Source organism: Callorhinus ursinus, unplaced genomic scaffold (genome assembly GCF_003265705.2).
Source record: "Callorhinus ursinus isolate GAN/ISIS: 27379988/994484 unplaced genomic scaffold, GSC_fseal_2.0 scaffold15, whole genome shotgun sequence".
Classification (NCBI taxonomy): domain Eukaryota; kingdom Metazoa; phylum Chordata; class Mammalia; order Carnivora; family Otariidae; genus Callorhinus; species Callorhinus ursinus.
The window spans coordinates 38,232,668-38,253,988 of record NW_027397077.1 but is presented as its reverse complement, the minus strand read 5'-3'; the positions used below and the strand labels follow the sequence as shown (position 1 = coordinate 38,253,988).

The following is a 21,321-nucleotide window of genomic DNA, read 5'->3' as shown; positions in this document are numbered from 1 at the left end:
TCTGCCCAGTCCAACCCAGGCACGGCTCCTCTGGCCTTTCAAGACATTTCTTATTTCCCTTTATTTTAACTCATTTTTCATCTATTCATTCAGTCAATACTATTTTCTGAAAACCCACTACATATCAGGCACTTATTACATCGAATTGTAGTTATATTATTCACATGACTGTGTCCCCCCTAAACAGTGAAATCTACCTCCCCACCTTCATCCACCCCCCTCTTTCTCTTCATTCTCTCTTTCTCTTTTATGTTCCAGGGCTAACACACAACTGGCACACAGCATGTTCTAAATAACAATTTATTTTAATATCTTTTTCCAGGTTTAAACACAAAAGAATCATAAATGCAGAAAATTTCAATCTCCTTGGCACCTGGGATGGGTAATATTTTTGGCCAGTTGGAGCTAGCCTAGTACCCTTCAGATTAAACCCCAACCAACTGTGTATTTGGCCAATAATTGGAATGAACATAAATTTGTGGCTAGTTCAACCTAAGACATTATAGCAAAGTAAGTAACTGGGTAGTTGGAGCAAAAGTGCAATGGATTTTGGGGGAGTGTAAGGTTCAAGAACACAGTAAATGATAGTATAAACTTTGAGCATTTCATTTTCCCTGTTTTTAAAAAATATTAAGCTCCCCTTTGGCAAATGCAGTGATTCCCATTTTTTTTTGACTGTGCCTCCACTATAAAAGCCCTAAGAACTTCTAGTATTTTTATGTTACTTATAAATTGTATGTGTCCTCCTTTGGTAATATGCTATTTTCATTAATAAGTAGAGAAAAAGAAAAAATTTTAAATAATGAGAAAAATTAAACGAATAGGGGTCTAACGCTCTCCTCCTATGCCTCAGGGAGTCATCTCCATCCTCCTGACATCTGGAACCTTCTACCATTTGGGCCCATTGCTCTGATATGGACTCTCTTTTTTACTCACACCTCCCGAACACGCTCCAGCTGTCTCTTCTCCCTGCCTTGTTCATGACGTTCTATCCTCTTGGGGCTCTCTTTCCTCTTCTCCTTCTTGTCCAGAGTCAACCACCTTTGAAGGCTGGCTCCAGATCTTTCCATTTCAGATAACCTTAGGAAAACTGAGTCCCAAGAGAACAGGTGACAGTGCAGGTGGTAGAGTGCAAGGAGGAAGGAGATGGACCCAGGTTTCCCAACTGATTGTTGATTCATTCAACAGGTATTTATTGAAGACTTGCACGGTGTGAGGTGTGGAAACTGGCTCTATTCTATTCTAGCAAGTTCTCAAAGGTTGGCAAGCCAGGATTTACTTTCCTTGTGGTAATTGGAAGCTGGGATGATATTTGAATAAATCATGAAGTCAGTTGGATTTCGTGTCATGGTCTGGTTGGGTAAGCTTGGTCTCTGGAATCAAACATATCTTGATTTAAATCTTGCCAAAATGGCCAACCTTCCATATAGCTTTAGGTAAGAGTTTACCTTTCTGAGTCTCAGTTTATTCATCTGTAAACTGGGCCTCCTGGTATCTATGTCATAGGATTGTTGTGAGGTTTAAATGAGATGATATAAGAATGACCAACTTGCCCTGCTTCGCCTAGGGTTTTCCTCATTTTAGCCCTGAAAGTCCTGCATCCTGGGAACCCAGTCAGTCGAGGGCAATTGGAATGGTTGGTCACTTTCAAAGAAGGGAAGCTGCCTGGAGAGTCCCTATCGTGTAGTAGGTGCTTCATGAATGCTTGTTTCTGTCTCCTGCTTCTCTGTTTAGACTTCTATTTTCTTATATCCTTGATCCTTCTTTCTTTGTTAATTCTGTGAGGTTTATTGAGTGCTTGCTGTGTGCAAGGCTCCTGGCCAGGAAGCAGGGATATGGCAGGGAACATAGCCTTCCTGCTGGTGATGGACAGTTTCTGACCTGCCTTGTTTGCATGGAACCATGGCACTTTATAATGAACTCTTACACAAAAACTCTGGCATCATTTGTCCTTACATTTTCCCCATTCCTCACCAAAGAGAGTATCGCTGAGGAGTGTTACAGATGCCCTTTCCTCAAGATGCCTTTGAGAACTAAAAGAACACGGGAAATGTGATGAAGGTGATGGAAGGCATGCCCAGAATTTAACAGGGTTGCCAGACCAGACCATGACACAAATGGCCCCTAAGCCATCTGGGAGCCTTCAGAAACCTTGTGGGGATTTTGTGTCCCACTCATTGTGCAGAGGGGGCAAGCTGTGGCTTCTGTCAGGATTCCTGCTGGGTCCCTTGAGGAGCCGTCCATGCTGATTTGATCCATCGTGGCTAGAATTCTACCAAGGAATGGCCTGGAAATCTCCACCACTCGAGGAAGCATGTAAACTGGCAGACACAACTCTGGTCTGAGCAAAGAGCAAAGTCTGGATTGGTTTTGGCCACAGAAGTTAGAAAAGGAATAGTTAGTGAATGGCCCTCTTGGGCAAATTGTCATCCCTATTTGGAGATGTAACTTTGTCAGTAGTTCTAAATGGTCTATGAGTTGAGGACCTAAGTACAAATCTAGAGGAGGGGGTGTGTGTGAATGTGTGCATATGTGTGTGGCTATGGGGGCCTCTGATAGGTAGTACATGACACTGTTTAAAAATCCAGCATTGCATTCATTCCTGGCTCCACCAATGCATAATGTGAATCTTGGGTAAGATATCTAGTACCTCATTTTCTCCATCTGTAAAATGGGGATAGCTTGTAGATTTGTTGCAAAGACCAAACTACCTTATTTCATGATTGGATGACCGATATTTTAACAACTTATAATTCAAGAGCATCTTCCCAGCAACAATGTGGTATTAGTTTATTAGGGCTGTTGTAACAAAGTCCAAAAACTTGAGTGGCTGAAACAACAGAAATTTATTCTGTCATGGTCCTGGAGGCTCGAGATCCAAGATCAAGGTACTGGCAAGGCCATACTCCCTCTGAAGGCTGTAGGGAAGGATCTGTTCTGGGAGTCTCTCCTAGCTTCTGGGAGTTCCTAGGCTTGCAGCATCCTACCTCCAGCCTTCACATTGGGTTCTCCCTGTGTGTGTGTCGTCTCTCCGTGAGCATTCTTCTTTGGAAACCAGTTATATTGGATCAGAGGCCCATCATACCCCAGTGTGACCTCATACTAACTTCACTGATTACATCTGTAGTCACCCTATTTCCAAATAAGGTCACCTTCTGAGGTTAGAGCTTTAATACATGAATTTGGGGAACACACAATTCATCTGTAACAGGTGTGTAACATTTTTTTTTAAATTTTCCGTTAACATCTCTTGTAAGTGATGTCCCCTTAGGATCAGTGAACTATAGTGAATCAGTAAATATGAGCTTTTAGCACAACACCTGCCATGTAGTAAACACTCAACTCATGATAAAAATTGTTATCACAATAGTGAACACGTTCTCTGTACTTCAGTTTTATTATCTGTAAAATTGGGACAAGAATACCTACTTGGCAGAATTCTCATCATACTTAAACAAGGCATTACATGTGCCCAGCATATGTTCTTGCATTTAGCAGAAACATAGCCGGTGTCCTTTACTTCCTTCTTTCACTGTGCCTCTCCCAGTGTCTGCACGGTGTCCACAGTGTGTGGCTTATTTTTAGCACTCAGTGAACATCTGTTGGATGAATGAAGAAGTGAATGAATCGTGAGCTCAGTGATTGTATTAGTTGACTTCCTTTTGTTTGGAAATAACAGGAATGCAACTTTAAACTAGCTCAGTCAAAGAGGGGACTGTTTTGGCTCAAGAAACCAAACTACAATAAGGGTGAGGATGGGGCTGGCTTCAGTGACAACTGAGACCAAGCGCTCACTCAGGCTGGCAGGGTTCGTCTATGTCTCCGTCTGCATGAGAGCTTTATCTTCTCTTTCTGAGTTCAGGCTCCTTCTGTACCGTGGGGAAATAGCTGTTAGCAGACACCTGCTCTCACCCTCAGAACTCCCTAGTCAGAGCAGAAGGCTTGTCCTCCCTAGATTTTGCTGGAAAAATCTCAAGAGAGGACTCTGGTTGGTCTGGGCGGTGGGGGAACTAGATGGATGCTGCTCTCCCCTCCACCCCCGAACACATGGACTTGGAGGTTAAGAATCACTTCCCCCAAAGACATAGCATGACGATGGCCATTGGGGAATGTGTGCTGAGCAGCGCCCCGACGAGTGCCACCCACAGCAGTAAGGACTGGAAAAATCAATGTGGATGAGAAGACTTCAGGAGATGTCACAAGGCAATTCTGGTAGCTAATAGCCATGACATGTTTATTTACTTATTCAACAACTTTTTATTAAGTGGCTGTCCCATCCCAGGCTGTCAACCCATCATGCATGTTAGTTTCTGTCATTCCTTACAGTCCTGTTGGGTGGATGGAATACCCACACCTGACCAGTGAGGAAACCCAGGTGTAGAGAGCTGAAGTCCCTTGTCCCAGGTGACCCCGAGAGTGAGCGGCTGAGCTAGGATCTGATTCAGAGTAGGAATCATGGCTACATTTCCCATTAGTTGCGACGGGGGGAAAGATCCTTGATGTGGGGGTGCCTCAGTTCCCTCAGTTTTCCTCAGCACTAACATGGGGATTTTCATAGTACTTAGGTTCCTAGGTTGAGAAAATTGACCAAGACAGTATGTGGACAGGGCTTGTCATGAAGTGTGGCACAGAGTAAGTGCTTAATATACAGCAGATCATCTATTATTGTTGTTGTTAGTAGTAGTGTTTGGCTATTGTCTCTTAATCCCTGTGCTTTCCTCAGTGCTTGAAAGTGTTTTATGTAAGCCGCATTGAAGGCAAATTGTGGGAGACCCCTGGAGGAAATTTACTAAGGAAGGGCGTTCTAGGAAGGCTTCCTGGGGGAGGAGAGAATCCAGCTGCTGTTTTCTGAAAAACTAGAAGGAGGTGTCTAGTCTCCTCTCCCTGTCACGATCCTGGGTGTTCAGTGGCCTAGGCAGGAAGGGACCCCGGTTGGCCTAACACTTGATTGTGCTCCTAAGGAGCCAGATGCCTGGATATCTCAGGCCCTAAGATTGAGGACTCCCTTGTGCTATTGCTGGGGGCTCCTTCTCCCTCCCTACTCTAGGCTTTGTTAGGGACAGGAGTGTGCTCTTTTTGCCCCATTAAGTTCCTCTCTATTAACATGGGTCAGTCTTAGGACTCCTGCCTAGAGTGACTTATCACGGGCCCGAATTTCCCCTCCTGCAGCCAGTAGTGCCTGGGAAACAGAAAGCTGGAAGCAGCAGCAGAGGGCAAGGGGTGCGAAAGCTGCTCAGCAGACATGATGCATACTCCCTTGCTGGCCAAGAATTCAGGCCAGTCTGTAGCCGTGTCGATCCCCCTTTTCAACCTGCTCCTCTCCCCGGCCCCTCCCACTCCAAGGCCCATCCTCTGCAACCCCTCTGCCTCCTTCCTCCCTCCTTCTTTCCTCCCCTCGTCTCCTCCCCCACCCCCCACCCCGTTCCCCTCCTCTCTCTCTCTTCTTTCTCCAGCTCCAGCTTTATTCCCCTTCTCTTTTCTCTCTCCCTTCCCTTGCTTTCTCCCTTCCATCCCTCCTGGGGCAAACAGCTGATTGGAACATTCAGTTTGGCCTGCCCTTTTCGGTTGACCGTCTGGAGCATCCAATTATTGGAGGCAAGTGGAGGCTCTAGGTCTCCCTCTTACTGCCTCGCTTCTGGGTGGTTTATTATGGCCTCTCTAAACTCTGCCACACTTGTTACTAAGCAAGAGGCCACAAAAACTGCCCTCCGCTGTCCTGGGAGCTCCTCACAGCCTGCTGTGTTTCTAGGTGCTTTGACAAGTCCCCACATGAATGGATCACTGGGGAGCTAAACTTTCTAATCAGATCCATCAACAGACAGGAAAGTCCAGAAGACAAAGGTGGGAGACAGACAGGACCCATGGGATTCCAGACACAAGAAACCATTCAGCTGCCTGGCTCAAAAGATGCTTCTCCTGTGTCTACCAAGGATGTATCTGTATCATGGTGTTTCCAGCCTTCCACATACCCTGTGCTCCACTCATTTAATCAGTGAAGAAGTTTTTCTAACGTCCCATCTGCTAATTAATGATCCTCTAGAGAGATTTAAATAGAAGTGTTTGAAGCGCTTGAGCAGGCAGCTTCCAGAGTTTGGACTGATTAGAGTCTATCGGATGCTAACCGCCCCACCCACCCTGGGGTGTGGATTCCTGAGTAGGTAATTTTAAATGTTAATGAACTGCCCCTAGGGTAGACAAAATATAACTTGCATACGTACATATCTATGTCTATAGCTTTCTCTCTGTGTTAGTTTATAAGTAGTACTTTAAAGTAAACTATAATTCATTCTCATTCTTGTTGTTTATGTAGCTGGTAGAGCTTTATAACCACAAACTCAGGTTTGACAAAACAACCCACTTCCCTCTCCCCTTCCTTCCCTTCCCTCCTCATGAAGCTGCAGACTTTATTTAGATGCTGCCGATTTTTCAAGAATGCCTTGTGTTCTAGGATCCGATCCAGATTACCACACTGCATTCAGCCATGGTGCCTCCTCAGTCTCCTCTGCTCGGAGTTTCTCTGTCTTCCCTTGTTTTTCATGACATTGACAGTTTTGAAGAGTACTGGTCAGAGATTTTGTGGGATTCCCCTCAGTTTGGGTTTGCTTGACATTTCTTGTGATTAAGTTGCAAGAGTGATCACTTAGTGTGAAGTTAACCTTGAACATTCTGTGAGGGTAATGTTGCCAGGTCTCTCTCTATTTTTTCCCTTTCCATACAGTGTTCTTTGGAAGCCAGTCAGTGAGTGGGGCCCTCACTTACCAGAGGGAGTTGGTTAAGGTCCACCTCCTGGAGGTAGAATTACCGACTTCTATTATTTGGAATCATTCTGTAAAGGAAGATTTCTCCCTTCTTGCCATTTATTTATTTATTCAGTTGTTTATATCAGTATGGACTCTTATAATTCATATATTAATTTTATACTTTGAGTTGTAATCCATTACTATGCTATTTATTTATTTATTTTTGTTCAAATTGTTTCATGTTTGGCTACTAGGAGCTTTTTCAGGTTGGCTCCTCTATCAATTTCCTATGGCTTTTGTAACAAATTACCACAGCCTTGATGGCTTAAAATGATGCAAGTTTATTATCGTAGAGTCCTGGAGGTCAGAAGTCCAAAATGGGCCTCACTGGGCTAAAATCAAGAAGTTGGCTGCCTGGAGTCCTTTCTGGAAGCTGTGGGAGAGAACCCCCGGCCTTGCCTTTTGTGGCGTCTAGAGACTGCCCACATCCCTTGGCTCGCAGCCTCCTCCCATCCTCAAAGCCAGCAATCCCATCTCTCTGACTTCTGCTTCCTTCTCTGGCTCTGACCCTCTTGCTTCCTCTATCAGGTAGAAGGACCTTTGTGTTACATTGGGCCCATCTGAATAATCCAGGATAGCCTCCCTGCTTTAGTCTGTTCCAGCTGCTGTCGCAAAATACCACAGACTGGTGGCTTAAACAATGGACATTTGTTTTCTAATAGTTCTGGAAGCTGGAAATCAGATCAAGGTGCTAGCTGATCGGCTTCCTGATGAGAGTGCTCTTCTTGGCTTGCAGATGGCCCCCTTCTTGCTGTAGCGTCACATGGCAGGGAGGGAGAGAAGGGGGAACTCCCTCCCGATATCTTTTGTATGGGCACCAATCCTATCACATCAGGGCCCTGACTAATTTAATCTTAATTCCTTCTTATAGGCTCTTTCTCCAAATACAGACACATTGAGGGTGAAGGCTTCAACATATGAATTTTGAGGAGGGGCACAATTAAGTCCATCATACTCCCTCTCTCAAGAGCTTTAACTTAATCACACCTGCCAAGTCCCTTTTGCCATGTAACATAATATACTCACAGCTTCTGGGGATTACAGTATGGATGTCTTTGTGGGGGGCCTTTATTTTTTTTATTTTTTATTTTTTTTAAAGATTTTATTTATTTGACAGAGAGAGACATAGAGAGGGAACACAAGCAGGGGGAGCGGGAGAGGGAGAAGCAAGCTTCCCGCTGAGCAGGGAGCCCGATGCGGGGCTCGATCCCAGGACCCCGGGATCATGACCCGAGCTGAAGGCAGACGCTTAATGACTGAGCCACCCAGGCGCCCCAGGGGGGCCTTTATTTTGCCTGCCACAGCTCTTCTGTCCTTCTGGCATGCCCCATCAAATTTCTTTTTTTATTTAGTTAATCTAAATTACCCTCCAAACTTCCACTGCACAGGGTATAAGTATGTTTTATCTCATGAGTATTGTGGCTTCTATCCTGGGGTCTTTCTAAGGTCCTGAGTAGCAGGAGGGTCTTGGGTAGCTCCAAAGCACTGGTCCATGCTGGTTATTCTTCAGTGGCCCTGAGTCCCACCTCTCTGGTCCTTTGGAGTCTGGGGACTCTGCTGTCAAGCTTGGAGCTTGAGGTTGGGTCTACTGGTTGGGTCTAGTAGGCTGGTCTAGAGGTTGGATCCTACTGATGTCCTGTCACCTCTGGGGTGTTGCAGCTCTTGGGAACATCTGAGAACTTCTCTTTCATCTTTCTTGCTACTCTGAAGACAGAATGCCAGTTCCTTCCTTCCCCCTTGGGGACATCTAGCATAATCATGACCGTTAATTAAATTTTTACAAAGTAAGGGAAAAGCTGTTGACTTTAACCAGGGTCTGCTTTCTTCCCAAATTCTCCAAGTCAAGGAAATACATGTGGGAATTGGGTGGACAGGAGAAAAAGTGAATGAAGGAAAAAAAAAATACCATCTCAATAAATTGTCCTGTCACATTAAGTCAGGGAAAGCTTTTGGAAAATAGGCTTTAAAAAGGAAAAAATCCACTTGAGTGTGGGGGTTTTCTTAGCTTGGCTAAGCATTGTCAGGCGCTTGGGCCAATTCTCTGGAGTTATAAAAGTTGACACTGGATGGGGTTGTCCTAAAAATTGTACTAGGGATCTGTTTTCATCAGGTGTGGTACAGATGTGGGCATGATTGTCAAGAAGGACGTTTATACTCACAGATGTCTAGAAACAGGAGGCTCAGCAAGCCATGCAGCGTCACATGGGAGGACACTCAGATCGGTCAGGAGGCAGGAGAGGGGGGAAAGGTGCAGAGTGTTCACTGAGGTTTTCACTGGAAGAAATAGGGATGTGAAGGATGGTACTCTCAGTATGTTGAGGACTAGATAGTATAGTGGTGGTCCCTAGGTATGGAGTACCTGTCCTGGGTGAGTTTGGGGCAGGGAGAATATTTATGTGATGTGTGAGAATTTGATAAAGGAGATGGTTGGGAGTATAGGCTTGGGATTAGTTGACAGGGCATATTTAAGGCACCTACACTTATGGAGAGTTGTTTGCTGCCCTAGCAACTAGTGAGTCCTGGGAGATAGAGCCTTATCAGGATAAAGGCTTCAAATGCCAGAGCATCAAGAATATAGAAAATAAGAAAATATAATCAGGTTAGAAGTCCACCACGCAAGGGGTCAGCTGACCACCACAGTCATAAGGGAGGAAGGAAAGTGGATTTTCTCATAAGTGAGGTGGTGACTTTTTCTCAGGAAGATATTTAAATGCCCTCTCGTTTAGATGTTGAGTACTTGGAAAGCTTTTGTGTTTGCAAAGAATAGGCAGTTTATCTTACTAGTACTAAGTCATCTTTTCTTAAAATTTTTTTTTTTTTTTTTTTTTTTTTTTAGTAATCTCTACACCCAACATGGGGCTTGAACTTATGACACCAAGATCAAGATTTGCATGCTCTTCTGAATGAGCCAGCCAGGTACCCTGTTAATTCATCTTTGACATAAGATAAGGGTGGCAGACCCACTAACATGCTCACAATTCTAAGATACCAGGCCTCAGATGATGCCATTCTGTTCCATAGACTCCAAACTCTGTTATCCTCCAGAGTGTAGAGGATGGGTGGTGTGGCAAACCCCCACAGGCTGTTTCAAAGACATTTAGGTCTTGCTGTGAACGGCAATGGAATGACTGGGTGAGCTCTGTCTTCTTTGTGTGTGCTCCCCTGTGGGTCACATTGCCTTGAGCATAAACTGGTTGATTGCAAGGGAGGGTGTCTTCAGGTTCTTTCAGAAGCAGACGCTGAACTGAGGATTCGAGGTCAAGTTTTTATCTGGGACACAGGAAGAAAGTTTGGAGACAGCGGAGAGGTGATGCAGGGAAGGGAAGGCAACCAATTGATTGTGACATTTTCTTTTTTATGAAATGTAATTGACACATAACATTATATTAGTTGCAGGTGTACAACATAATGATTTGATATTTGCATATGTTGCAAAATGATTTCCGAAAGAGGTCTAGTTCGCGTCTGTCACCCCATATAGTTGCAAAATATTTTTTCTTATATGAGAGCTTAAGAGCTGCTCTCTTAACAACTTTCAAATAAGCAACCACAGCATTATTAACGATAGTCACCATGCTGTACATTACGTTTCTATGACTTATTTATTTTATAACTGAAAGTTTGTCCCTTTTGACTTTCTTCACCCATTTCCCACCTCCCCCTCCCCAACTCCTTACCTCTGGCAACCACCAGTCTGTTTTCTGTTTCTATGAACTTAGTTGTCTTTGTTTTGTTTTAAAATCCACATATAAGTAAGATCATATGGCATTTGTCTTTCTCTGACTTCTTTTACTTAGCATAATGCCCTCCAGATCCATTCATGTTGTTATAAATGTCAAGATTTCATATATATATTTTTAAGACTGAGTAATACTCTGTGTGTGTGTGTGTGTGTGTGTGTGTACCACATTTTCTTTATCCAGTCACCCATCAGTGGACACTTAGGTTGCTTCCACCTCTTGGCTATTGTAAATAATGCACAATGGACATGGGGGTGCAGGTATCTTTTTGAGTTAGTGTCTTCATTTTCTTTGGATGAATATCCAGAAGTGGAATTGCTGGATCATATGGTGGTTCTATTTTAAATATTTTGAGGAACCTCTGTACTGTTCCCCACAGTGGCTGCCCTAATTTACATTCTCACTGACAGTGCATAAGGGTTCTCTTTTCTCCACATCGTCGCCAACACTATTATTTCTTGTCCTTTGGATAATAGCCATTCTAACAAGTGTGAGGTGATATCTCATGGTGATTTTGATTTGCATTTCCCTGCTGGTTAGTGATCTTGAATGTCTTTTCATGTACCTGTTGGCTAACTGTGTCCTTTTTTTTTTTTTTTTGGGAAAATGTCTATTCAGATCCTCTGCCCATTTTTTAATTGGTTTGGTTTTTTGCTATTGAGTTGTATGAGTTCTTCATATATTTTGAGTATTAATCCCTTGAGTGCATTATTAAAACCAGCAATGGCAATGCATGATTGAAACTCAATTGGGAACTAGTGCCAAACACAAACCCCACAATGATGCCATCTCTGAAGGGTAAGGGACTTGGGGCATTTATACACTGACTCCTGAGAATCCCTGGAGGAGGGCTGCTCCAGGAGTGTTAATTCCTCGGCACCTCTGGCCTGCTGGGTACACTGGCAGCTTGACTGTCCACAGTTCTAGAAAAAGAAACTCCTCTAGCACAGAGATGCAGTGTCTAGCATTTAGAGGCCAGCAGGAGCCCGAAGAGAGGTCTGAGGATATGGAATGGTATCCTGACAGTATCTGCTTCAGGAGACCCCAAAAAGAAGGGGGGTCAAACACGGTTATTAGTTCCCTTAATTCTCATCATTTAGGAATGTGCCCCTTGGGGGACCAGAGTCTCTGGGGTGGCCATGGGCATCACACAGTGCAGGTGCCCTGACCCTGAGTAGCCAAGGGCCATTTCTTCATCACTTCACTGCTTTCTGTCCACTCTAACATTTTATTTTTTATTTGTTTTTTTTAAAGATTTTATTTATTTGACACAGAGAGTGAGAGAGCACACGAGCAAGGGGAGGGCCAGAAGGAGAGGGAGAAGCAGACTCCCCGCTGATCAGGGAGCCCGACATGGGGCTCGATCCCAGGACCCTGGAATCATGACCTGAGCTGAAGACAGACGCTTAACCAACTGAGCCACCCAGGTGCCCCCATGTTAACATTTTAAAACTGAAGGCGTTCTCCTTGATAACTATCATTTCTTGTATGTCCATTTGGCCTTTGGAGAAACTCGGGTCTAGGCACGTTTGCCTTCACTAGCCCATTCCTCCATTAAGAAAAAATAGACACACATATTCCAACTATGTCAGTATAAAGACAAATATATTAACATATATATATACATATTAACATCATGTATTAAAACATTTCAACAACCTAAAAGTTCATTTTTATCTTTTTCTTTTAAAAGGAATTAAAACATGTTCAGGGTCCTCTGAAAGCATTGCTGTGGGCCCTAGGCACTGCCCCTTGTGTCTAAAGCTAAGTTAGCCCTGGAGAAATACACGCGGGAGGGAAAGGTAACTGTTCTGTCTCGTCCTTACACTCTGATTTCCTGGTGGTGGGATGATCCGCAGGCCTGCCTCAAACGTGTGGGTGGAGAAACTCCCGGGATCTCTGGTGGGAAACGTGAAAAGATGCCTGTCTCACACAGTAAAACCTCTGACAGAGTTAAGCTGCCTTTATGGAGCTGAGGAATTACAAACCTTCAAAGACCTTGTTTGCAGGCCAGGGTACCACTTCTCCTCAAGGCATCTTTGAAATGCAAACTTGTTCTCTCAGCAGACCCAATGCGTCTCAGCTTTTAAGATAAATGCTTCAAACTGGCAGCAAACCCCCTTGAGTTTGGTGCCTGGCTTTCCGACAGATTAATTATATCGATTGCTGGCTGTTCATTTGCCTTCATGGCCATCTCTCCCTTGCTGGTTCGCATTTACTTTCTTGCCTTGAAATAAACAAACACCGATTCTGCACACCAGCCTGACGGGTGACCTCAAACCTGTGTGCTTTCACGAGGAGCTGCCTGGCAACAGGCTTGTGGGGCATCACTGGAATTCCAAAGCCTTCATTTCTGGTGGGTTTTGGGGGTTCCTTGGGGGCCAGGAGCCCTGGTGTGCCCTTAGAATGTGCAGATATCCCCGCTGGCAGGGCAGGAAGGGCATGTGGCAAAATGAATCCACACCTGCTCTAGTAGAATCCGCTTGAGGCAGCCGGCAACTGTGACTTTGCTTTGGGGGAGTACTTTGCTTCTCTCAGCGTTCTCATCTGCAAAATGATAATAATAACAACAGGGGCTAATATTTATTGAACTCTCAGAGTGTGCCAAGCACTGCTTTTAAGGCTTTGCAAGGATTACCCTTTTAATCCTCATGGCAGCGGGCTGAGATTTAGAGAGGTAAAGAAACTCAGCCAAGATTAACAACAGGTGGGACCTACCCACAAGGTTCGCAAGGTTCAAAGCTAAACCTGACTCTGAGGTTGTGCTATCTCGGAGTGGCCAGCAGGGGTCACTGAAACTTGATGTTTTGAGATGGTGGAGTTCACCATGTGTCTTGGTGACCTTCACATTTTCCCAAGTGTAGTGGAAAGTTCTAGTATCAATGTAGTGTCGTGGCTATGCGGATAGACACTGTAGCCAGCCAGTCTGCCCGCATTTAAATCCTCTTCTACCACTGAGTAGCAGTGTGACCTTGGACAAGTTAGTCCATCTCTTTATGCTTTGCTTTCCTCATCTGCAAAATGTGGCAAATCATAATAATACGTATCTCATAAAGTTATTACAAGGATTACAAGAATTAGTGCTTGTAAAGCATTTAAAGCATATGGAAAAAGCACAATGTAATTGTTAAAATATTTAATTATCCTTCATAAATAAACATGCAATTTCAGGAACTGAATCTAGAGGATGCCAGTGTCTTATATTAGCTTAGTCTGGTGGGTTTTTGTGGCCTCAGAATCTTGAGTGCAGAGGCTGTGGTTTTAATACCAAATGAAATAATTAGGTGTTGCAAGCATGGGAAGGGAGGGATTCTACATCCTGTGACCCACTGTACTTCATTTTATTGAGCAATTAACATGAACAAATTCACAATTAAGAGTGAAAATTAAAACATAGAGTGTGCATTTTGTTAATGAGGATTTTCTCATTTTGAAAAAGAATGTTGTGCCTTAATTTAGTTCTTGTGAAAAGCTGTTCCCCCCTTGGCAGAGGGCCCTAGCCCTGCTTCAGCAGGAGGGCTTGCTACTTGGGGGAGGGGAGTCAAGGAGCTGATTGGTCCAGGCATGGAAGGGAGGATAACTCATACTTAAGCCTGGAAAACAAAAATCAGAGCTGGAGTTAAAGGAAAATCACACTGGTGATCTTGAGAGAATCGGATGAAATGCTGTTAGAAGCCAGTAAGCAAAGGAAAGCTTAGACATGCCTTCAAGGGCTTGGAAAACTGCCACAGGCCAGAAAGATGCTTCAGGCAAAATAAAGAAGTCATATCAGCCTGAGACTTTTCCAGAAATGATTATTTCCAAGTGAGTGCATCTGTTTTCCTTTTCTTGGGTACACACCTTCCCAGGTGGCTCCTGGCCTGGCTCAGGGTGCCTCCCAGGGACACCTGCAATGGGTCCCTAGCTGCTGTCTCCAGAGCTGACCCCATTGGATCTCAGCACCTCCTGTTCCTGCTCCATGGCTGGCCTGGATTCTGCCAGGCTTGCAATAGATCGACTGTGATGCTTGGGTTTTATCTGGCAACCAAGCATGACTTGTTTTTATAATGAAAGGGCAAAAAAAAAAAAAATGACAAGAGAGAGTCACAGAAGCATGGCTCACAGAGGAGGGCTTGCTTATGAGTGAAAAAGAGGGTCATGGCATGCATTACCTGGTAGAGGACTTGAAATTATTTAAAAAGATCATCAAGATGCTGATGATGAACATGTTAATGCTGCCACTGCCATGTTTACAAGCCCAGCGAGCTTGCCACAGGATAACAGGCATGTGGTCCAATCCTTCCCATCACTCTAGCCGGAATCCCAGGCAGCATCAGAAATGGAGCTTCCTCTTAGCCAGTAGCTGACTGCTGTTGCGCTCGTAAACTGAGACCAGAAGAACCTTCCAGCTGAACCCAGTCCAAATTGCCAACTCCTAGAACCATGCGCTAAATTCGTGTTTCTTGTTTTAAGCCACTAACTTTTGTGGCAGTTGGTTCTGCACCCAAATCTACATGATACACTCAGCTTCAAGTCCCATGCATTCCTCCCAGAACTGGGTGGTGAGACTAGAGACACTAGATAGGGCAGATGAACTAGAGCCGTATCTCTCCTCCCTCCATGTTCCACAGAAGTACACTGCTGTGGGTTTGTGCCACCGATGCCCAATGCTGTGATTCTATTTGTGAACACCTCAACCGAGGAAATGAGCCTTCTGTGTACAACTGAACAAGTACAACTTGCCGTGTGGTTTTCAATGATTTCCTTAACCAACCTGGCTGGCAGTTCCTTGCATATTTAAGAAGAGGAGACTGACACACGTACTTAGTGATTTCTGCCAGCTCTAGTATTTGTGACTCTGTATGACATCACTAGTGTGATGTTCGTACTGTCCACATTTGATTTGGACGGTTTATTCTGGACCACTAGAATGGCACAGAATGATGAGTTTTTTTTTTTTTTTAACCATCCACATAAAAAGAAACAGACCATAAACTTGTTTGTGCCACGGTTAGAAAATTGCTTTACTGACAGTGAAGCAAAAAAAAGTCTTAACTATAAAAGTACAGGTTTGGAAAGGAAATGCTCACATTTCCTGACAAATAAGTTTGCATTATTAAAGTTAGCGGGTTTTGTGGGCTTTTTGTTGAAATTTACAAAACTTCATTTTCTTTGGATGAATATCCAGAAGTGGAATTGCTGGATCATATGGTGGTCCTATTTTAAATATTTTGAGGAACCTCTGTACTGTTCCCCACAGTGGCTGCCCTAATTTACATTCTCACCGACAGTGCATAAGGGTTCTCTTTTCTCCACATCCTCGCCAACACTATTATTTCTTGTCCTTTGGATAATAGCCATTCTAACAAGTGTGAGGTGATATCTCATGGTGATTTTGATTTGCATTTCCCTGCTGGTTAGTGATCTCGAGTGTATTTTCATGTACCTGTTGGCTAACTGTGTGTTTTTTTTGGGGGGGGATGTCTATTCAGATCCTCTGCCCATTTTTTAATTGGTTTGGTTTTTTGCTATTGAGTTGTATGAGTTCTTCATATATGAAATGCTCACATTTCCTGACAAATAAGTTTGCATTATTAAAGCTAGCGGGTTTTACGGGCTTTTTGTTGAAATTTACAAAACTACATTGCTTTTGCCTTTTCTCCTAAATCAGAAAATGGTTTGGCTGACCTAACTGTATAGGTTCTATAAAATATGTTCGTTCCTTCATTCCTTCATTTGTTCAGCCATTGTTTGCTAGGAGTCAGACACTATCCTCCTTCTGGGAGTATGGAACTGAACAAGACAGGCACATCTCAAAGAGCTGGCAGTTTAGTGATAAAAGCAAATCCATGGTTAGGCATTAGAGTCACCTAGTGATTACTGTCATGAAGAAAAAAAAAATTGTTATACGACAGATTAACACTGGCTATGTTTTCCATGAACGGAACACACATTCACTACCTTCATATCTTTCCACCTTGCCCTGAAATTTTCATCCATTCTTAAATGCAGTCACCGGAACTGAGAGGGCATCTGCTTTCAGTGATGCCCACCTCCCAAGTATCCCCAATCAGGAAGAAAGCCCAAGGATGTGGATTAGGGAAGAAAGTGACTCTTAACGACTGAGCCATCCAGGCGCCCCAAAAATGACACTTGATAGCCCACGTTTGGGGGATAGACTGCATGTGAGGCTGGGGTACAGGGCACCACTGTGGCTTCCTCGAGCAGGTGACATTATAGAAAGGAACAAACCGCACTGGAATTTGAGGGCTTGGGCTCTGGTTGCATCTCAGGACTGGATTTTGTGTGTGATGTTGAACATGTCTCTCATCCTCTGGTTCTCAACCTGTATAACAGGGATACTACTACTAGTACCTTCCTCTCCGTGTTGTTGGAAAATCAGATGCAATAACATAAACAAAAGCATTGTGTTAAAGTTATCTTCCAGATGCACTGCATATTCCCTAAGTATGGGGGCCATGTCTTATTCATCTTATTTCCAGAGCGCTTGGCATATCAAATGCTCAATAAGTGATAGTTGAGTGAATGAATGGGTCAGAGAATAAATTAGCACAAGAATGAAATTGAATCCTGTGGGTCTCAATTTTTCCATTTTGCACATTATGGCACCCATGTATAGTTATGCAGGTTGTGCACTGCACAAGTGAATTTGGCTTGAGGAGGTAGGAGGACTAAAACCCAGATTTTCCACTGGCCAAGTCAGGTGCCTGGTGCACAGGCTGCCTTTCATAAAGGCCAGCAATGGGCCTGTCTAACATGAAGGAGTTGGACTCTATTACCTCCCAGAAGCTCTAATTTTATCATTATGTGATGGGGCCCCTGATGCTGTATTCTTCAGAAAACCCCAGATGACTCAGATTTTCCTCCTAGTTTGGGTACCATTGGATTGGTGGTCTTTTAAGGCCTTTCCCACTCTAACAGGAGGTGATTTTGAATGATTTTTTAGATTTCTTGAATTTACTATTTTCTAGTATTTCACGTTAAACTGTCTTTGTTAATGAGTACATGAGCTGCCGTCTCATGATGCCCTTACCCACTGTTCCCTGTCTTTGGCAGGGTGTAGCTGTTGGAGTTCACAAAGGATGTGTTCCCCATTCATCAATAAGGAATTCCATGCCAAGCTAAATTAAAAAAATTTTTTCCCAGATTTCTCCTTCCAGCTTCCAGCACTTGTGTTTTTCCTGACTTCATCAGCAATATCAAATAATAATAAAAAGCAGGGTTCTCTACACAAGATAGAGCTGCTAAGACAAAAGCCTGGTGATGAAAGCGACCAAGGTCTAATTTAATTTATCTGCCTTCATTTCTTTTGCACCCTCTTCATCAGTCAGGGTACAATGAGAAGAAAGAAACCACACAGGAATTTCAGTGAGGAAAGTTTGTGGAGCAGGCTTTCTGAGTTTTAGCACTTGACATTTTGGGTTGGATAATTCTGAATTTGGGGGGAATGTCTTGTGCACTGTAGGATTTTTTTCAAAGATTTATTTATTTATTTTAGAGAAAGGGAGCATGAATGGGAGGGGCAGAGGGAGAGAGAATCTCAAGCAGACTCCATGCTGAGTGCAGAGCCTGATGCAGGGCTGGATCTCATGACCCAGAGATCATGACCTGAGCAGAAACCAAGAATCAGAGGCTTAACCGACTGCGCCACCCAGGAACCCCACTGTAGGATGTTTAGCAGCATCCTTGGCCTCTGTGCATTAGATCCTAGTAGGATTTTCTCTTTTCCTCCAGTTGTGACAACTGAAAATGCGTCCAGATGTTGCCAGTGTCCCTTTGGTCAGCAGAATGGCCCCTGCTTGAGAACGACTACCGAAATAATTATTACCTACATCAGAGATTATGCAGAAAGGAGTAAAGTGAATTCTAAAGAATCACCTATGGCTGAGGGAGAGTATGAAGGAAGGGGCATGCTGAGAAGGGGGACCCCCCTCCCCAAGGTGGGATTCAGACTGTGTTGAAGAAGGTGTGGCTGCAGTCCATTCTGTGGGGGCGTTCTCTCTGACTCTGCATCGGGGTACTGGTGTACAGCTGCTAGGCAAGCAGGAAGCAACTGGAGGGGAGGCAGAGACCAGCCAGCAGGAAACTCCCCTTCCTGGGTGCAGGTGGATTGACTGCAGGATTCCCGTGATTCACTGGAAACCCATCCTGCGGGTGTTGCTGGAGCTGATGGGAATGAGTGCTGCTGTCCACCCCCCTAGCACACTGCTGGCAATAGCTCTTGGTAGGAACCAGAAGAAGAAGCACATGTAAAAGTTTAAGAACAAAAAGAGCCCCTTTTTCCTGCAGTGTCTCTGCAGCGCCCTCTACTGACAGAATTGAGCATCATGCCGTCTTCAAAAGGAATACATCCATTGAGGGGACAATAAAAGAAGATTTGGATCTGAAAGATAGCTGGCATATTCTTGTATTGTGCCTTCCTCTTATCCATCTCTGTACCATCTACTTGGCATAAGTCGGGCACTTAGTATGTACAAAATTAATGTTAACTGAATGATCGAAAGAAAGAATGAATGAATGATGAATGAACAAATGACAGGATTTGCTTTTTGTTTTGTTTTGTTTTTTGGTAGCTGTTTTGGAGAATTTACCACTGGTTTAATTTTTTTTTTCTCCAGAATAGCAAATGGCAGAGTTCACTCCCTCCAATTCCACTTTCCTACTAAATTTAAAATTAATTGAATTATCGTGTTATATCCTCTCAACTCATATAACGGGTCAATTTGATAAAAATCAATTACAGAATTGAGCAATTCAGTGGAAACAAATTAATTAAACTTGTTTGAATTGATTCATTGATTAAACTCCCCAGTTGAGCCAAGAAAACACTAGACAGGTATCTGTTTTTAAGACCAGGATATTAACCAAAGTATTGCTGGCCAGTGAACTAAGTTCAAAAGAATTGTTGCCCAGAAGGCTAAGAACATTAATAATATGAAAATGAGAATTAATTTTGACTTAGGTGTCAAATGATTCCTTGCTGACTGCAATGTGGTAAATTAGCAGTAAGCAGGGATTAAGTTACACTGTCATTTAAAATGAAGAAGCATAGTGAAAAGATAATTGGATTGGGATTGAGCAGAAGTTTGGTGTAGGCTACCTGCTAATGTAGGGGGACTAATGCAATGTGGACAACTCACGTGGCCTTTCAGGGCCTCCCTCTCTTCTAGAATGCAAGAACAACCATACACTTCATTTGGGGGAAGAACAAACATAATATGAACGTAGAAGTATTTTGGAAATTGAAAGTACTACACAAGGGTGCCTGGGTGGCTCAGTCAGTGAAGTGTCTGCCTTCGACTCAGGTCATGATCTCATGGTCCTGGGATCGAGCCCTGTGTCGGGGTTCTGTGCTCAGTGGAGAGTCTGCTTCTTCCTCTCCCTCTGCTCCTCCCCCAGCTTGTGTTCTCTTTCTCTCTCAAATAAATAAATGAAATCTTAAAAAAAAGAAAGAAAGTACTACACACATTTGAGGCTCTTATTAGTTCATAGTTGTTTTAATCTTAGGTTTTAGAAGATTCTGAGTATATCTGAAGTGCTGAGAATATAGTTCTATTTTCTAGCATAAGGCAGAAGCTCAGTGGAAGGGGTTTTTGAATTTAGGGTATCACACATGGAGTCTCCCTCAAGTGTCTCAGGGCCTTTGCACATGCTGTTATCTCTCTCTGGATTCTTCCCTTTCCTCTGCCTCTATAACTCTGACTTATCTTATTGGCTACATCATTACTTCCTGACTTCCTGAGCTGGTCAAATGTCTCCTTTATTTGTTCTTACATAACACATCTCTCCCATATAGTATGTGACACAATGGGTATTTTTATATTTTATTGTGATTATTTGATTAATGTCTGTCTCCCCAGCTAGGCTGTAAGCTCCATGATGGCAGGGAACACTTCTGCTTTTGCCCATAGTGACATTTTTGGTAGGTGTTTAATGACTGATTGTTGGAGGAATGAATGAGTGAATGAATGAACAAACATACTATCCAGAGTTGAGTGCCACCTATTGGGTTTTGATGTGTCGGTCACATTTTGAAAGAAAGGGTGATGCTTAGCTCTCTGCAGCTGTAGAAAGTACACAGGGATAGACACGGTTTACTAGAATGTCCTCAGCATCCAGCCTAAACTCTGGCATACAGTAGGAACTCAATTAATGTTTGTTGAACGAGTTACCTTTGGATCCAGAAGTCTGGGCCTTGATTTTTCTCTCTAAAATTTACAGGCTCATCATACTTGGTGAGGATGTTTAACCCCGCTATCCAGTACAGTGAAAACAGGCTGGGAGGCCAGCATTCCTGGGTCCAAATCCCATCTACTAGATGCTGGACAAGACATTTAACATTACTAGGTGCAAGTCTGCTTATTTACAAAAATGAAGGTAGTATCAATGTCGCAGGATTATTTCAAGTATCAAATGAGAAAAAGTTATTGAAAAAGCCTTGCCTAATACAGCACACATAAGGTATCAGTAAATGTTGGTCACGTTCCTTTCCCCTCATTTATCCTCCATAACATGAGAATAATATCACTAGCTTCAGAATCATTGTATCTCCAATAAGATTATGTACATCATTTTGTAACCTGAGGTGCAAGATTTCCTTTCTTCCCACTCTGCATCAAAAGAAAAATATGTGCAGGGGCGCCTGGGTGGCTCAGTCTTTAAGTGTCTGCCTTCAGCTCAGGTCATGATCCCAGGCTCCTGGGATCGAGCCCCGCATCGGGCTCCCTGCTCCGTGGGAAGCCTGCTTCTCCCTCTCCCACTCCCCCTGCTTGTGTTCCCTC

General features: G+C 43.6%; 1 long non-coding RNA gene across 1 annotated transcript in view; it reads left to right on the top strand.

The window, feature by feature from the left end:
• LOC141374214 (uncharacterized) overlaps nt 1-9,721 on the top strand; it is a 67,602-nt gene extending 57,881 nt beyond the window's left edge. Inside the window, exon 4 of the long non-coding RNA XR_012380948.1 lies at nt 9,637-9,721. This is a non-coding gene — a long non-coding RNA (uncharacterized lncRNA). The remainder of the gene's footprint in view (nt 1-9,636) is intronic.
• Nucleotides 9,722-21,321: the final 11,600 nt, after the last annotated feature.